This window comes from Equus przewalskii, chromosome 12, assembly GCF_037783145.1.
Source record: "Equus przewalskii isolate Varuska chromosome 12, EquPr2, whole genome shotgun sequence".
NCBI lineage: Eukaryota > Metazoa > Chordata > Mammalia > Perissodactyla > Equidae > Equus > Equus przewalskii.
This window is the reverse complement of record NC_091842.1, coordinates 25,137,044-25,155,188: the sequence shown is the minus strand read 5'-3', so window position 1 is coordinate 25,155,188 and position 18,145 is coordinate 25,137,044. Positions and strand designations below refer to the sequence as shown.

At 41.6% G+C, this 18,145-nt stretch overlaps 1 protein-coding gene across 1 annotated transcript in view; it reads right to left on the bottom strand.

The window, feature by feature from the left end:
• Positions 1-17,616, bottom strand: part of LOC139074901 (leucine carboxyl methyltransferase 1-like) — a 161,791-nt gene extending 144,175 nt beyond the window's left edge. Inside the window, exon 1 of the transcript XR_011524834.1 lies at positions 17,601-17,616. The gene's annotated coding sequence lies outside the window, so the exon portion shown is untranslated. The remainder of the gene's footprint in view (positions 1-17,600) is intronic.
• Positions 17,617-18,145: the final 529 nt, after the last annotated feature.

Here is an 18,145-nt window from a genome sequence, read left to right as displayed (position 1 = left end):
GAGGTCAGGCCCACTGTTGTCTGTCCACTTATGGGAGCTGCTGTGGAAAACACTTTGGTGTTTTGGTTTATACAGATTAAAACTGACGAAGATGCAATTTTTCGCCTTTAGATAAACAAAAAATGCAAAAGTTTGAAAACACACTCTGTCAGCAAGACTGAGGGGAAACAGGCATTCTTACACATTGGTCGTGGGAGTGTAAATGTAAATTCGTACAATTCACATGAGAGGCAGTCTAGCAAAAGTAGACAGGCATCTACCCTATAACCCAGCAATTCAATGAAACAAGGTGAAAATTACATATAGAGAGGCTGCTTTGGCATAATGGGATAAAAATATTCATTTGCTTGTATGTGGATAAAGAACCACAGGAAAGACACATACAGAACTAAAAACAGAGATTTCAGAGAAGTAGAAATCTGAGGATGACTTTTTTTATAGACCTTTTCCTAAAGACTTTTAGGTTCACAGAAAAATTGAGCAACGGGTACAGAGATTTCACATATACCCCCCGCCCCTACATACACATAGCCTCCTCCATGTCAACGCCCCCACCAGAGTGGTACATTTCTTACAGTAGATGACCCTACATTGACACACCATTATTGCCCCAAGTCTGTAGTTTACATGAGGGTTCACTCTTGGGTTCTACATTCTGTGGGTTTGGACAAATTTATGATGACGTGTATCCACCATGATAGTATCATCAGACTGGTTCACTGCCCTAAAAATCCTCTGTGCTGCTCCTATCCATCCCTCCCTCCCCCCTAAACCCCAGCAACCACTGATCTTTTTACAGTCTCCATCATTTTGCCTTTCCTAGAATGTCATCTAATTGGAATCATACAGAATGTGGCCTTTTCAGATTGACTTCTTTTACTTAATAATATACATTTAGGTTTCCTCCATGTCTTTTCCTGGCTTGATAGCTTATTTTTTTATAGCGCTGAATAATATCCCATTGTCTGGATGTACCACAGTTTACTTATGTATTTATCTATTGACAGACATCCTGGTTGCTTCCAAGTTTGGGAAATTATGAATAAAGCTGCTGTGAACACCTATGTGCAGGTTTTTGTGTGGCTAAAACTTTTCAGCTCTTTCTGTAAGTACTAAAGAGCACAATTGCTGGATCACATGGTAAGGGTATGTGTAGTTTTGTAGGAACCACCAAATTGTCTTCCAAAGTGGCTGGACCATTTTGCATTCCCCCCACCAGTGAATGAGAGTCCCTGTTGCTCCACATCCGCCAGCATTTGGTGTCATGAGTGCTTTGGATTCTGGCTGTTCTAATAGTTATGTCATGGTATCTCACTGTTGTTCTAATTTGCATTTCCCTGCTGACATATGACGTGGATCATCTTTTCATACGCTTATTTGCCATCTGTATATCTTCTCTGGTGTGGTGTCTGTTGGCATTGGCCCATTTTTTAAGTCAGGTGGTTTTCTTACTGTTGAGTTTGAAGAGTTCTTTGTGTATTTTAGTTAATAATCCTTTACACATGTCTTTTTTTTTTTTTTTAAGATTGACACCTGAGCTAATAACTGTTGCCAATCTTTTTTTTTTTCTCTTTTTCTTCCGAAATCCCCCTAGAATGTAGTTGTATATTTTCGTTGTGGGTCCTTCTGGTTGTGCTATGTGGGATGCCACCTCAATGTGGCCTGACGAGCGGCGCCATGTCCATGCCCAGGATCCGAACCAGCGAAACCCTGGGCTGCCAAAGCAGAGCACGCGAACTTAACCACTCGGCCACGGGGCCAGCCCCCATAGGTGTGTCTTTTGCAAATATTTTCTGCCAGTCTGTGGCTTTTCTTTTTGTTCTCTTGGGAGGATAATTTGTTTCCTTTGCTCCTTAATATTTGATTTTAAACATGGGAGTCCAAAATTTAATAGTATGGTTTGAGGGGGAAAAAAACTTGGTTGAGAATTTGCCCTGAAAAAATCTGAAGTGTTTAAAGTTAAGTTTACTTCATATTTAATAATATTTAAGTTATAACAATTGCAACTATGTGCTCATTCCTGGAATAAACAAAGAGTCAAGTGTTGATGGAGAGAAGTTTGGGTATAAATTTTCTGACAAAATTATATGTCAACTATAATGACATCTTTTGATTCACTCCTAATTGTACAACACCATCATAAAGGTGGTCATTTTTTTATGAAAAATATTTGAGAGTTTCAAAAATTTTCCCAGGAGACTGACTCTCTTAATTATCCTTCTTTTGTGAAGGGCCTGTAACGTCTCTCCTCCTGTGTATTTTCTCCCCTTCAAATGTAACTGGCCTAACTCTCTGACATCCTCCTTTGCTGTTCTGTGAGTGATTTGAGTATATCTCCAGCATCAACTTTCTTGGCATCTTGAAATCTTTACTCATGGACAGTCAACAAGAGAGGCCAGCAACAAGACTGTTGAAAGGAAGGTCAGGAACATGCACCCCTGAGTGAAGCAGAGAGCGATATTTGAGAACATCACCCAAGGGCAAATCTGTCTAGGGAAAGAGTTCATGTGTTTTCAGTTGTACGAGGAATAGTTGGATCATGGGTGGAAGTGTGACTCTGTCATTGTCTTCATGTGGACGTTAAGTATGGGTAAAGGCAATGTGTGTGGGTACCATGCTGACACATGACAAAGCCGTCACAGCGATCAGTGATGTAAGCGGTGAGTTCTTTAGTGAATATCATTGTGTTGATGGCCAATGCAGCTTCCCTCAGCATCATCCTGCCCATGGAGGGCCTGGGGTAATGGGGATCCCAATGGTCCCTTCCCCACAGTTCAGTCGGAACCAACTGAGTCTTTTATGGCCAGGAAGGAAGTCTCCTAGCCCCCACACCACCAGGGCCATGAGAATTGCGGCCGCCATCCCTTCCAAGATGGATGAGGCGTCTCAGGACCTTTCTGCTCACCTCTGAGAAGGAGGCCTGTCCTAGGGAGCAGGTGTGGATCTGGTCAGGCCTCTTTGCTTCATACCATGCAGGATTGACACCTGACCCTTCTAAGTCAGCGCCTGTCTGATACCTACTATGGGGCTTTAAGAATGGTTAGTGGTTACTTTGGGGGAGGCATACTGAGTAGGAGGGACATGGGGAGCCAGCTAGGCAGCTGGAGATGACCTGAGCATCTTGATCTGGTAGGTGGTTCCACAGAGCCATACACGTGTAAAAATTTTATTGAGCTGTTTAAAAAGATATGTGTAATTTGAAATGTGTATTTTTAAACTCAATTTAAAAATATTATTTTAAAATAATTTTTCTAAGGATGAAAAGAGGCCAAAGTAGGTAGTGCTTTAAAAGCAAGTGCTTCCGGTGGTGATGGTTGCAGGACCTTACAAATATACTGAAAACCACCCATTATATACTTAAAATGGTAAATTTTGGGGTGTTTGAGTAATATCTCAATTAAAAATTCCCACCAAAGTGACTCTGTGATCTTTGCAAGTTGTTTAGCTTCTCTGAGCCTCATATTATTCATCCTAAACCCAGCTTGTTTTCTTACTATGTCAGAGAAGGGGGAATGGATATTGGCGACAATTACCGTCTTGACTCTAAGTGGCCTGGAAGGTCTGGACCAAGCCCACCTTTCCGATGACTCTCAGCATCATAACCCCCTGTTCTGTAGTCTGTGCACGAACCTTCTGAGAGTTCCTCTAGTGCGACCTGCTCCCTCCGCCCAGGACGCCCCCTCACCTGGTGAATTCCTATTCAGCCTTCAGGTCTCAGGGCAAGCAGGGCTTTCTTAGGGAAAGCTTCCTTGATGCCTAAAAGAAGTTAATTCCCTTTAAAAATATATCTTCACAGGGGCTGGCCCGGTGGCACAGTGGTTAAGTTCTCATGTTCTGCTTCGGCGGCCCAGGTTCGCCAGTTTGGATCCCGAGTGTGGGCCTAGCACCACTTGGCAAGCCATGCTGTGGCAGGTGTCCCACATATAAAGTAGAGGAAGATGGGCACAGATGTTAGCTCAGGCCAGTCTTCCTCAAAAAAAAAAATATATATATATATACATGTATCTTCACAGAATCCCAGTCCTTCACTTCAGAGCAGTCACGCGTTGCTTAATGACAAGGATACATTCTGAGTAGTGTGTCATTGGGTGGTTTTGTCATTGTGTGAACATCATAGAGTGCACTTACACAAACCTGGATGGTACAGCCTGCTACACACCTAGGCTATATGGTGCTGATCTTATGGGACCACCATCATATATGCGGTCTGTTGTTGACTGAAACATCGTTATGTGGCTCATGGCTGTATTTCAGAGCTGTATTTTTATTACACAATTATTTGATTAAACCTTTTTGCTCTGCCATATGTAAGCCCCATGAAGGCAGGGGATGTGTGTTTTCGCTTACCATGATGTCCTTTGCGTAGAAGAGTGTGAGCTTTCCCTCAGTATTCATAAAATGGATGAATGACTGAATCAGAAACCCTGACACAGAGGTGCAGAGGCCCTTTTGCAAGTTCTTTCTGCTGTTCCTTAAAAGACTTGGAATCTGCGTCTCGTCACTTCTAGTTCAAAATATCACCAGATTCACATTTTTAAATTAGTTCAAAGTATCAGAAATGTTGACCTTGTTCATACCTCCATGTGCCACCTGGCTGCACATTAGAGTGGCATCTGCACATTAGGGTGGCGAGAAAACCCATGCGCTGAGGCAGTAATTCGATTGGACGTGTAGGAGGCAATGTTCAACTTCAGAGAGGAAAATCATCTCATGAAAACCTCATTGACTGTGTTAAAATCACAGTCCACATGCCAGAAAACATATGGCGTGACCTTTAGAATGAAACAGGTATTAATTCAGCCTCGAGGCCCCAACGCTAGCTGTGTGGCATTGGACAAATTACTTCCCCATTTTGAGTCTCAGTTTTCCTTAAGAGAAAAACTGGGAAAAATAACTGCCTACTTTCTGAGCTCATTGTGAAGTCTAAGTGTAATAATGTGTAGAAATGACTTTGCACCACGCTTGTCACAACATAACAGCTTACTTCATGTTAACCTTTATTATTATCACAAGAACGTAAGTTACCTGGGAGCAGGGACGATGTTCTCTGCTGTATCCCTAAGAGCTTAAGTCATGTCTGGCACATAGAAGGCACTTAATACTTGTTCAACAAATACTTGGCAGTCATGGGGGGAGGGCAGAAAGAAGGATGGGAAAGATTTTTAAAATAATGTGACTTTTAATAAAAGAAAAAATAAGGTCACCTTATCCAACAGCACCAGATTCCCATGTTTATTTAGGAAATTGAGGGTCTTTTTTTCTTTTTTCTAAAACATGATAATATAATGAGGAATAGGATGCAGAATTTGCATGAATGTTTCAGATAAAACTTGAGGCTTCCAGTAGATTTCACGCTGGAGGAAGCTGCTTGAGCCACGCCTTAGAGCTCGGGGAGGCCAGAACATTGCCCTCCTCCGTCACCAGAGGCAGTGAGATGAGCGGCTGTGGGCAGCATATGAGTCTTGTATTTCTTAGCATGGAATTCAGGTCTTATGTTTTGGGCCCATGACAAAGCCAGGTCACAGGTATCTGGCTCCATGTGACAGTTATCCTCCATACCAAGGGAAGATGTGACCCTCCAAAACATGAGACTTAGGGGCTGGGTCCCCCAGGCCTGGCATCTGCTCAGAAACCGAAAAGGAACCATTGATCCTCCAGGTATCTCATGGGGCCTGCAGAGGTGGAGAATGCCCTGGCGGAGCTCCCAGCTTGCTGAGCAGCCCAAGCCAGTTTGGGGGGAGGTGAGGAAGAGGACACAGAGGTCATCGTGTCTGTGTGTGGGCACTGGGGAAGGCAGGTGCAGGGGGAAACTCCCAGTTCTGATGTACCCAGAACCTAGGGTGGGGGCGGGGCACAGTTGGTGTGTGTGCATTTACACTGTCTGGCCACCAGGGGACATTGTGGCCTCATCTGCGACTAAAAATGCGGCCGCTGCTGCTGACATCTAATATTTAATGAACTCTTATTATGTGCCTGCTCATTTATCCCTCACAACAACCTAATGAGTTCAGGACTCTTATAGATGAGGAAACAGAGGCCCAAAGAAGTTAAGTAAGTTGCTCAAATGACACCGTGGTGGAATCAGAATGGGAATCTAAGCAGTCTGGCTCCAGAGCATGCATTCATTGACTCAACAGGTGTTTACTGAGCATCTTCTGTATATGAGGCTCTGTGCAATTAATAATATAAAAATAATAAATCACCAATACTTCTTAAATACCCACTGGCCTTCAGCCAAAAACATACAATAATAGTAAATATGTATATAGGAAAAAATATATACATAGGAAAAATGATAGGAATAATGATAAATTTAAACTAGCCAGATGTCTCATATGCATTATCTCATGGAATCTTTACAGAAACCCTGTGAAGAATGAACCTTACTGCCCCCATTTCACAGAGAAAGAAACTGGGGTTAAGAGAGCTTAAGTAAGTTTCCACGGTGTAGAGTGGAGATTGGAAGTCCTGGGACTTGAGCCAGGTCCCATCCTTTTCCAAAGCCGCCATGCGCTTAAGCACTGTCGGCTCAAAAGTCAACTTCTCTTTCCTTTCCTTCATGAACATTTACTTTTCAAACCGTATAAGTGGTTGGCACTCAACCTGAGCCCCCCATCTGGTTCTGCGCTGCAGGGGGTGAAGGCGTTTATTGTCCTTACCCCATAGTTCCCGTCCCAGGACTGAGACCAGCTCACCAAGGAGCAGCAGCAGCACGTGAAGTCAGGGACAACCCCATAAAGCATCTGAGGAAGGTGACAAGCGCTAATGGATGGGGCTGGTCCCCCTGAGTGGTTCACAGTGCTCTGCTCCCCAAATCTCATAGGATAACAGAGTGAAGCTTAGGTAGCCAACAGCACTAGCCTTTTCCTCTGGAGAAAAAGCAGTTTTTAGCACAGGCCACTAACAGGTGGGGCTTTTGGTTATATCTTTATGGGCTTTAATGGCTGCACACCTTCAAGGCACCAGTTCTGGGAGGACAGATGCCCCTGGGAGATAATGATGCTGATGTGCACAGGGGCTCAGCATGAGGCTTCTTCTTGTCCTTATTACAGTCTTTGGACACAGGCATGGACACTCTCATTTTAGGGAAGGAAACCTGCTCAGGGTCACACAGCTGGAAAGCAGCACAGCTGGGTCTCGAGCCCAAGGCTCCTGGCCTGCCCTCCAGGGGCCATGAAGGGCTCCCCTGCATGGGAGGCTCACACTGGCTTTGGGGAGCAAGTGCTTCCTCGGCTGCAGGAATGATCTCCCCTGTTCCCGGCCCCCAACCTCTGTCACTTCTCCTTCTCCCCCTTGTCCCTGCTGGAGCTATGATCAGGGTAACCCTGGCACCCTTCATGGAAGTCCCCAGTCCCTTACAGACTGGGCCTCTGTCCCGTTCACTTCTGGGCTGGTCTGATTTCCACGCCTTCTATACTGGTCTCTCCTTGTGTATCCAGGACGGCCCATCTCTGGGGCTCTTTAGGCAGCCAACAGCATCTAAACAGAATTAATAGGCACTGTTGTTTTGTTGTCTTTGTTTTTGTTTTCCTTGTTTTTTATGAATTCTTTATATTTGTGGTAAAAGACATTTATTTTCCATTATAACAGTGATAGAATATTTCCTGTTTGCTATAAATTTACATAATAATAAAAGTGGTGGGATTTAAAGCAATGATTTTAAGCTGCTATGGGCCTGAACAAGTTGGGGAAACACTGTGTGCAATCATGCAGAACAGCGCCTTAGGGAGCTCAGGACGGGGCCCAGGAGAGATGATCTCCAGTGGGGTTTGTCCTAGTCATCTGGGTGCCTGAGCCCCTGTCCACCTGCTTGGCTCTCCCCGTCCATCACTCCTGGTGCTACCAAGCTCCCTGGGTGTTGTCCCCAGGTCCCCCAGGAGAGAAGCTGATGAGCTTTCTCTCTTAAAATGCTCACTTTCCTGGAGATCAATCGTGAGAGTGAGTTTGGATTTTCCCCACTGAGGTTTATAATGTAAAGTCGATGCTAACAGGCAGCAGGGTGACAGACAAGTGACATGTTCATCACTGTTTCAGGTGTGAACCTGTGTGTTTAATCGGGGATGATTTTGAGACCATACAATCTTGTCACAGAGTGGAATTCCCAGGGCAGGTGGAGACGTATTTTATTGGCATGTTATTATGGTCATTATCATTCAGTTCCAATATAGTCTTTGACCCTTATTCTTAAGGGTACTTCTCAATTCCCAAACTTATGGAAATTTCCAGTCTGTGTTTTTATCATGGATTTCCAGCACCATTACTTTATGATCTCAGAACATGCTCTGTGTGATTTCATTCCTCTGAAATATATTGAGATTTGCTTTATATCCAAATAGGTTTAATTTTTATTTAATTTTTGTAAATGTACCACATGTGCTTGAAAATAATGTATACTCCACAGTTGTTTGGTGTAATAATTTCTCTCTGTATATATTTCTATCAGGCTAAGATGCTTTGCTGTTCTAATCTTCTGCATCCCTACTGATGTTCTGTCTGCTTAGTCTGTGAATTGCTGAGAGGGAGGGTAACCATCTCCTACTCTGCTTGTGTATTTGATTCTTTTTGCAGTTCCGTCATCATTTGTTGTATATGGTTTGCACCCAAGGCTGACTGTGGGGAAATCAGGAGAGTTCCAGAAAGAGGGGGTTTGAGTTGGGAAGGACCAGAATCACAAGGTCCTGGAAGGTTCCAGAGAGGAACTGTCATTAGGATCAGGTGTGGCGGGGAATCAGGTCAGGGAGGGGTGTTCTATAAATGAGGTCACATGGGGTCCACTGTGATGGAACGGGGGAAGGCAGGAGATTGGTCAAGAGAGAGTACCACAGTCCCCAATTATCTGAGGGGGATACATTCCAAGACCCCCAGGGGATGCCTGAAACTGTGGATAGTACCAAACCCTACATACTCTATGTTCTTTCCTATGCATGCATACCTGTGATAAAGTTTAATTTATAAATTAGGGCCAGTAAGAGATTAACAATAATCACTAATAATAAAATAGAACGATTATAACAATGTGCTGTAATAAAAGTTATGTGAATGTGGTTTCTCCCTCAAAGTATCTTATTGTACTGTACTCGCCCTTCTTCTTGTGATGACGTGAGATGATACAATGCCTACCTGATGAGGTGAAGTGAGGTGAATGCCATAGGCATTGTGACATGACCTTAGGCTGTATTGACCTTCTGACCATACTCAGAAGGAGGATCATTAAGCCATGACCGTATCGATGGTTCGATGTCAGGAGCAGACTATGTCAATGGCTTGGGATCCAACAAAGGGATGATTCATGTCCTGGGCAAGACAGAGCAGGACGGCGAGGGAGTCCATCACGCCACTCAAAACAGTGCACAATTTACAACTTATTAATTGTTTATTTCTGGAATTTTCTATTTCATATTTTTGGGCCACAAGTAACTGAAACCAAGGAAAGTGAAACCATGGATAAGGGGCACTACGCTATAAAGCATCTGGGTTGCTAAGGCCGCACCCAACAGGAGAAGGCTCAGAGGAGGCTCATCTCCTCCAGCTGCTCCTGAGAGTCCACTTCACCTGTCCTGTGTCCCACTGACCTGCTGACCTACTGACCTCTCTGAAACGTCCTACCACCCCTCTCAGGCTTGGTCTGCTCTGTGCCCCCCACACCACCCCCTCAGCCCTTTTCCTACCCAACTTCTCTCTTTTTTACCACACCCCTCCCTGTCCCCATTCTCAGTTCCAACCCTGCCCACACCCAGACCCCCTCCCCACCCCTGTCCCGCCCCCACCTCCTCCCTGGCACCTTGAGTGCCGCCTGAGAGAACCAGGACATGGAGGCGCAGAGGCTGCTCTTCCTCTTGCTGGGGTCTCCTGGTCACCGAAACTCGACTGTGAGTAAACCTCGGACATCAGTGGTTCCTTCCTTTTCATCCTGCTGCTTCACACTGTGGTTTAAATAACAGCTTCTTTGGATTTCTTTGAGGGGAACTCGGTCCTGTCTGCCAACAGGGGACCTAAGTGCAGGTTTCTTGAGCAGCCTGGCCAGGCTCTGGCCCCTGCTGTCCTCATCGAGTTCTGGGTCAGCTGGCTCTGCTTGTTTTAGGAGCAATACTGTGAAATAGACAGTGAGTTCTGGCTCGCCACTCTAAGAGTTGTGTTTCTAACTAGCTTTGGTTCTCATTGTTTTAACCATAGAACGTGCAAGATTCCTCTCTTATGCAAATCTTTTATGCAGTTCAGAAATCTGACATTATGTGCCCTGGTTCAAAATGAAAATGAATGTTGAAAGAAAATATCAATGGTTTTAGATGTTTGGTCTTTAGGATATTCTATACTTAATTTTTATTGGTAGGTTAATACCAGTGTAATTATAATAGTATCTGCCTACCTTAGTTATGCTCATGTCTATATATACTATTCTTATTTATATCTAGAATATAGAATTTTAATTTTTTTCACATTCATTCCTACAGGAAGGGTGTATTTTGGGATATTTTTCAAAGGATTATAGCCAAGTAGTTCATGGAGACACAAAAGAAAACCTAGGCTTCCATTCCAAGGTAACCTTGTAATTTATTTATTTATTTTTCTTAACAACAAATTGGCTTAGATTCCAACAACGTTTTTCACACAAATATAACAAAGAATCCTAAAATTTATATGGAACAACAAAAATTCCCAAATAGCCAAAGGATTCCTGAGAAAAAAGAACAAAGCTGGAGGTATCATACTCCCTGATTTCAAGATATACTACAAAGCCATAGTAACCAAAACAGCATGGTACTGGCACAAAAACAGACACACCGATCAATAGAACAGAATCGAGAGCCGAGAAGTAAACCCACACATTTATGGACAGCTAATATTTGACAAGGGAGCCAAGAGCCTACAATAGAGCAAGGAGAGTCTCTTCAATAAACGGTGTTGGGAAAACTGGACAGCCACAAGCAAAAGAATGAAAGTCGACCATTATCTTACACCATGCACAAAAATCAACTCAAAATGGATTAAAGACTTGAATGTAAGAGCCGAAACCATGAAACTTCTAGAAGAAAACATAGGCAGTACACTCTTTGACATTGGTCTTAGCAGCCTATTTTCAAGTACCACGTCTGACCAGGGAAGGGAAACAAAAGAAAAAATGAACAAATAGGACTACATCAAACTAAGAAGCTTCTGCACAGCAAAGGAAACCATCAACAAAACGAAAAGACAACATAACAATTGGGAGAAGATATTTGAAAACCAAATATCAGATAAGGGGTTAATATCCAAACTATACAAAGAATTCATACATCTCAACAACAAAAAAACCAACAACCCAATTAACAAATGGACAAAAGATCTGAACAGAGATTTCACCAAAGAAGATATACGGATAGCCTACAGGCATATGGAAAGATGCTCAACATCATTAGCTATCAGGGAAATGCAAATCAAAACTACAGTGAGATACCACCTCACTCCAGTCAGAATGGCTATAATTAACAAGACAGGAAACAAGTGTTGCAGAGGATGTGGAGAGAAGGGAACTCTCGTACACTGCTGGTGGGAGTGCAAACTGGTGCAGCCACTATGGAAAGCAGTTTGGAGTATCCTCAGAAAATTAAGGATAGATCTACCATATGATCCAGCTATCCCACTGCTGGGTATTTATCCAAAGAACTTGAAAACACAGATGCACAAAGACACATGCACCCCTAGGTTCATTGCAGCATTATTCACAATAGCCAAAACTTGGAAGCAACCTAGGTGCCCATCAAGGGATGAATGGATAAAGAAGATGTGGTATATATACACAATGGAATACTACTCAGCCATAAGAAATGATGAAATCCGGCCATTTGTGGCAACATGGATGGACCTTGAGGGTATTATGTGAAGTGAAATAAATCAGAGGGAGAAAGTCAAACACCATGTGATCTCACTCATAAGTAGAAGATAAAAACAATGACAAACAAACACATAGCAATGGAGATTGGATTGGCGGTTACCATAGGGGAAGGGGGGAGGGGGGAGAGGAAAAGGGGTGATTAGGTTCACATGTGTGGTGATGGACTACAATTAGTTTTGGGGTGGTGAACATGGTGTAATCTACACAGAATTAGAAATACATGACGATGTACATCTGAAGGCTGTATAATATTATAATCCACTGTTACTGCAATAAAAAAATTTAAAAATAAATTAAAAAAAACAAGTTGGGTTAAAGATTTGTAAGTTAAATTCTATTAACTATTTTTTTAAAAATGTTTGAAATGTTTTGTCAGGAAAATAAAAAACTCTAACAGTTTGTGAATTTAATTTTTCTTTCTGCTACTAGATTGAGGAATAAGGTGGTGTATAAGATGTAGGACTTATTTCAAGAATACAACTTTTTGAATTTTGATATATGTGTACAGCCGTGTAACTATCACCACAATGAGATAATAAACATATCAAACGCATCCAAAAGGTTTCTCAGGCTCCTTCGCCTCCATCTGCCTTCACCTCCCTTTATTACCACACCCATTACCCTCAATGAATGGTGTATAGTTTATAGATTTTTATGTAGTGGAGTCATATAGGATTTTTTTTCACTCTGTATTCTTTAAGTCAGCAAAATCATTTAAATGTTTACCCATAATATTTTATTTATTAATAGTTTGTTCTTTTTCATTGCTGTGTAGGGCTCCTTGATATGGGATATACCACAATTGACTCATTCTCTACCTGAAAAAAGCCATGGGGCTGGTTATTTCCCTTTGGTCATGCCCCTTAAAACGTAAACCTGGAGTAGCACCTCTGCAGGACTGTCCAGTGTGTACTTGGAGTTTGCAGTTCCATGATGAACTGGTTGAGAAAAAGCCCAATTGGGAATGTGCTAAAATTTTTTTAAATATCTAGTACATTAATAACAATTATTTTTGGAATTCTCGTTCAATAGAACAATCACTGACGTGGCATTTTGGTCTTGCTAATTACCACCAACATTTTATTATGGGGATTTTCAAACACACAGCAACATTGATTCACTAACATTTTACTAAACTTGATTTATGACATAGCTATCCATACATTTCTCTACCCATACATCAGTCCATCTTGTTTTTGATGTATCTCAAATTAAATTGCAGCCATGAGTATATTTTTTCCTAAATTCTTCAGCATGCCTGCCAGTAACTAGAGTTCAATATTTATTTACGTATTTTAATTTTAATGTAAAACTACATAGAGTGAAATACACAAATCTGAGTTTTGACAAATACATATACCAGTATAATCCAACTTCATCAGATATATAATATTACTGTCATCCCGGAATGTTCCCTTACCCTCCTCCCAGTCAGTGCCTAACCTCATCATAGGTTAAGTTTGCTTGTTCTAGAACTTCATGTAAATAAACATGTGCCGTATGTGCTCTTTTGTACCTGTCTTATTCTGTTCAGCACAGTGTTCCTGAGATTCACTCATGTTGTTGCGTGAATTAGTAAATAATTCATTCCCACTGTTGAGCCATATTCTTTTGAGTGAATGCTTCTGTTTGTTTAATGTACTGTCTTCAAGGCAACATTTGGAACTAAGTAAGGTATCTAGTTTTCCAGAACATACAGTTAAATCCAGAGCATTCGATGTAGAACAGTTCTCAGGAGCAGTCTGCACATACTAAGTGGAAACCTTTGTCTTTATTTACATTAAATGTAATAAAATTAAAATCTAGGATCTTAGAGAAATTACGCATATTAGTACCATAGACATTATCACCACTTTGGTTTATACAAGCCTCAAAAGTTGATTATTTCTGATTAAAGTCATATTTCTTTTGACTTAATTTTTTTTGTCTTATGTTGACCTTCAAGTGATAAAATTCAACTTATCAAAAGAAAGGTGTGATTGAGAGAGATTCTGGCCCAGCATTAGACACAAGAACTGGTAGGGTCCCAGGTGAACTGGAAATTGAGCCCTGCTTCAAGATGCTGCCTACCTGGGAACTGCTCTATTGGCCATTTACTTCTGGAACACTGTCCTTGCTGTGAGTATATTACAGTACTTTTAGGTAGACTTTGAATCATAAATATGCAGGGGGGTTTTATAGTCACTGGCCTTTTCATTTGTTTCCTTTCAGATTATTAACAAGTACACAAATTAATGTTTGAAATGGAAGCAACTTTGTAACATATTCTAATCTTTTTTAATAAAGGACTCAATAAACAATTATAAACTCCATAAGAAAACTTCAAGCTCTAAATCCTTTCTATCAAAAAGAGATAAATATTAACTGCTTGATAGCCTCTTTCATACACTGTTAGGGAATTGTGAATTCTCATAACCATTCTTAGATACAGGTGAATAATATTTATCTGAAACCTTAAAAATGTTCATTTTCTTTTTTTGAATATAATTCCACTTCTTGTAATCTATCCTCATGAAATAATGAATTCATCCTCATGAAAGGCATGCATTTAAAGACCTTGTATGAAGATATTTAATAGGACAGTATTGATTACAGTGAAAATGTAGCAACAACCTAAATGACACTTAGTAGGAGAATTGTTAAATTATTGTACATCCACACAGTGAAATGCAGTCGGCCCTCTGTATGTGCAGGTTCTGTATCAACTAAGGGATCTGAGCATCCTCTGATTTTGGTATCCGTTGGGGGATGGATACCAGATCGCTGGAACCAATCTCCTGAGGATACTGAGGGATGACTGTATCGGGCAGCTTTTAAAATTCGTATGTTTCAAAGACATTTCAGGAAATGGACAATGCTAATGTCAGGTGGAAAAAGCAGAAACCATGAGCTTCTATACAGTGTATTTAAAAATGTATATGCTTCTATATATACCTAGAATGAAAAAAATGCTGCATGAAACTACCATAGAACGATAAGAAAAAGTACTTATCTGTAGAGGACAAGATAATTTTTTATTTTTCTTAATGTATCTGTTTACAAAATTTTCTGGTTTGATTGTATACTATTGTGTTTAGCAAATGCCCTTTTCTTTGAAAAGCATTTTACTCACCAAACATGTATAAGCAATCTTTTCTCAATAGACCAGGATGAAACTTGAAGACATGGTTAGACTAAGACCAACTCTACGGCACAGTTAACTGATATGCATAACTCACCTTAATAAAGTGAAATGATTTCTGATACCAGACAAAGAAGCATCTTCTGTTCACATTCTGCCATATCCCCTCATCTCTCCACACATTCATGTCCAAGGCATCCTTGGACTTGATTTATATTTTAGGTTCTTTTAATATGTTAATTGTGGAGAGAGCAGGACATGAGTATGTTTGGTGATGGTCCCACCCAATCCCTCAGTTATATAACATAACTGGGAACAAATTATTCTGTATAAGTGAGCTTTGCAAATGACTGAAACTGACCAAAGTGGCAGACTTTTGGGTGCAAACATTCTAAAATTAAGAACAGATTTCTGAACTTCTTAATTGTAATGGACCTATCATTGTAAATGAATTTTTCCCCATGCATATTGCTTGGGAAATTCCTTGAAAGCAAAGGTCTTTCTTGTGGGTTCCTGGGATATCTTCTTCCCCCTTGCCCAAGGGATTCCTTCAGAAGAAAGAGAATCAGAGTACAACAGAGCTTGGAGCGGGACAAGGGGAAAGCACTTCATGTTCCTACTGCTTCTCTCATTTGAAATGCCCCTCTGCTCTGATTTTCAGGGGACTCTTGTCTTGGTCCTGATCCTGCCCCTCAGCTGAGTTACTTAACTCTTGCATCCTCATCCTTCCTCTCAGTTGCCATTCATTGCTCCTCCTGCTTGTCACTGCCTGTGGGTAGGGTGTCATCAGGTAGAGGAAGCTCAATGTCTGCCGAGCAGCATGTGATGTTAGAGGAACATCCGTGACTTTCCCATTGGCCTTCTCTGGATGCGTTTCCTGTGAAAACATATTATAAGTGGTGTTTTGATACTGCAGTGATATTCTTGTCAAGTTTTCCAGGCTGAACTCAGCATCTGATGACCATTTATAACTTTTCATTGGGGAAATATGTTCTAGAGGCCAAGAAAGTGTGTCTTTACATGTTGTTTAATTGGGGCCCCGCCTGGGTTTTACTGAGCAGTAATTCAGTGATGTCTTCAGGAGATGACTCAGGTTTGGGAAGACTTTTTGCTTTTCTGGAAATGTTAGCTGTCATTACTATTGTTGCTTGTGCATTTTCTCTAGCCATCTCCCTTTGATTTCTTTTCTTTTCTTTGGTGAGGAAGATTAGCCCTGAGCTAACATCTGTGCCAATCACTCTCTATTTTGTATGTTTGTCGCTGCCACAGCATGACTGATGAGTGGTATAGGTCCATGCCTGGATCTGAACCTGCGAACCCAGGACCACCTAAGCAGAGTGAGCTGAACTTAACCACTACGCCACAGGGCCAGCCCTTCCTGCTTCATTTCTGATTTGACAACCTTTGTCGTTAGTGATCTGGGAAAGATCATAGGACCTGATTTGTTGGAATTGTTTGTTAGTTGAGCAAATAGTCAACACTGAATAAAAGATTTCTAAGGTGTTTCTGGTGAGTGAAAAGGCATATCTTAGTCCAAAGGTTTTGCCTTTATTTTTGTTGTCTTGGAGGCTTGAAAACAGTCCTTGGTTCTGGACTTTATTATGGCTGTTGGAGTTGACAAAAATAATGCCAGGTGAATGGTGCATTAGCATATCAATTTTAAAGTGTCTGCCATTTCCGTTTTTAAAGTGAAGTAGATTGGTGTGCATTTAGTAGAATGTAAGTAGAGCTTTTGTTCCAAAATAAGATATTTACCTTAATTCTCTTGATCAGAAATGGCTTATGAAATATCACCAATTAAATAGGAAATTCTTTCTTTTGCTTATACTTCCATGAATTTATTATGCTGAACTACACCATTATCATAATACCATTGGATTATTATTTTGACTGTATGGTCAGGAACCGTAGATTTATAAAAAATAATATGTTTCACATTAAATGTAATTTTGTTTCTCCCGCTTCTAGGAATGGCCGCCAGAGCGTCAAGGTAAGATTTCAGGCTTCTGTTTTCTTTGTAATATTTTCTCAATACACATGTTGATGTGGGTTCTAATTCAGCTAGAAGTGAATACATTGACTTCTCAGGTCTAGTTGGTCTGCTAACTCTTGACAATTTTACTACTCCTGGAGACCAGGAGGAGGAACAGAGAAGGGGAGGAGTTTAACTCTGATTAGAAATGTTTAGGAAGCCAGCGATGACATGAGTCTGAAAGTTGGCGGGGGTACTTTGACCTAGCAATTGGGGGAATGTAAAGATGATCAAGATTCTATATGAGCCTATCAAGAAGCTTAAGGCTTAGAGAAGAACCTAACTACCGCCAGGCAAACTGTGTGTCACAACAGAGGTTTAACCTGTGTGTTCTGAGTCTTCAGTGGAAGGAGCCTCTAAAGCCAGTGGAGAATGAGGCGAAGTGCGTAGGATGCAAAGTGGGGCTAATGCATTCTGCATGGGCTTCATAGACTGTGACGATTAAGTGATGCTGTCTGTTGAGAACCAGGGTGGCTGTCGGGCACACAGTAGGCCCTCAAAAGCTGGTGTCTCTTATGGTGAATGCAGCATCGGTGGTAGAGAGAAGTGTGGCCTGAGGGCAGCAGACCTCTCACGTCATGCAAATAGAAGATAAGTTTGTGCTTTGGGGTCAAACAGTAGAATTAAATGCCTGTCAGAAGATTCTGGAATCCTGGGCCATGTTCTAGGTGCTTTATATGTGTCATCTACGTGTAAAGTGAGTGTTTCATGCATGTTGTTTACCTAGATAGTGGGTGGTAACATTTGCATCTTTGCAGTGATATATCTTGTGACTTAGAGAAATTGTGAGTTATCCAGGTCCTGTAATGACCAAGTGATAAAGCCAAGGTTGTACCCAAATGTGTTTGATTCCAAGGACCTTGTCCTCCTGAGCCACCCACCCTGGTTCTCAGGAAGGGGAATCTGCTGGGCAGCAGAAAGGCATTGGAGGCCTTTGAGTAGCCAGCCAAGTGACATTTAGAAGAATCTCTCTGGAGGCCTGACCCCGTGGCCGGGAGATTAAGTTCACGCGCTCTGCTTCGGTGGCCCAGGGTTTCACTGCTTTAGATCCTGGGCGCAGTCATCAAGCAGCGTCCCACATAGCAGAACCAGGACCTACAACTAGAACATACAACTATGT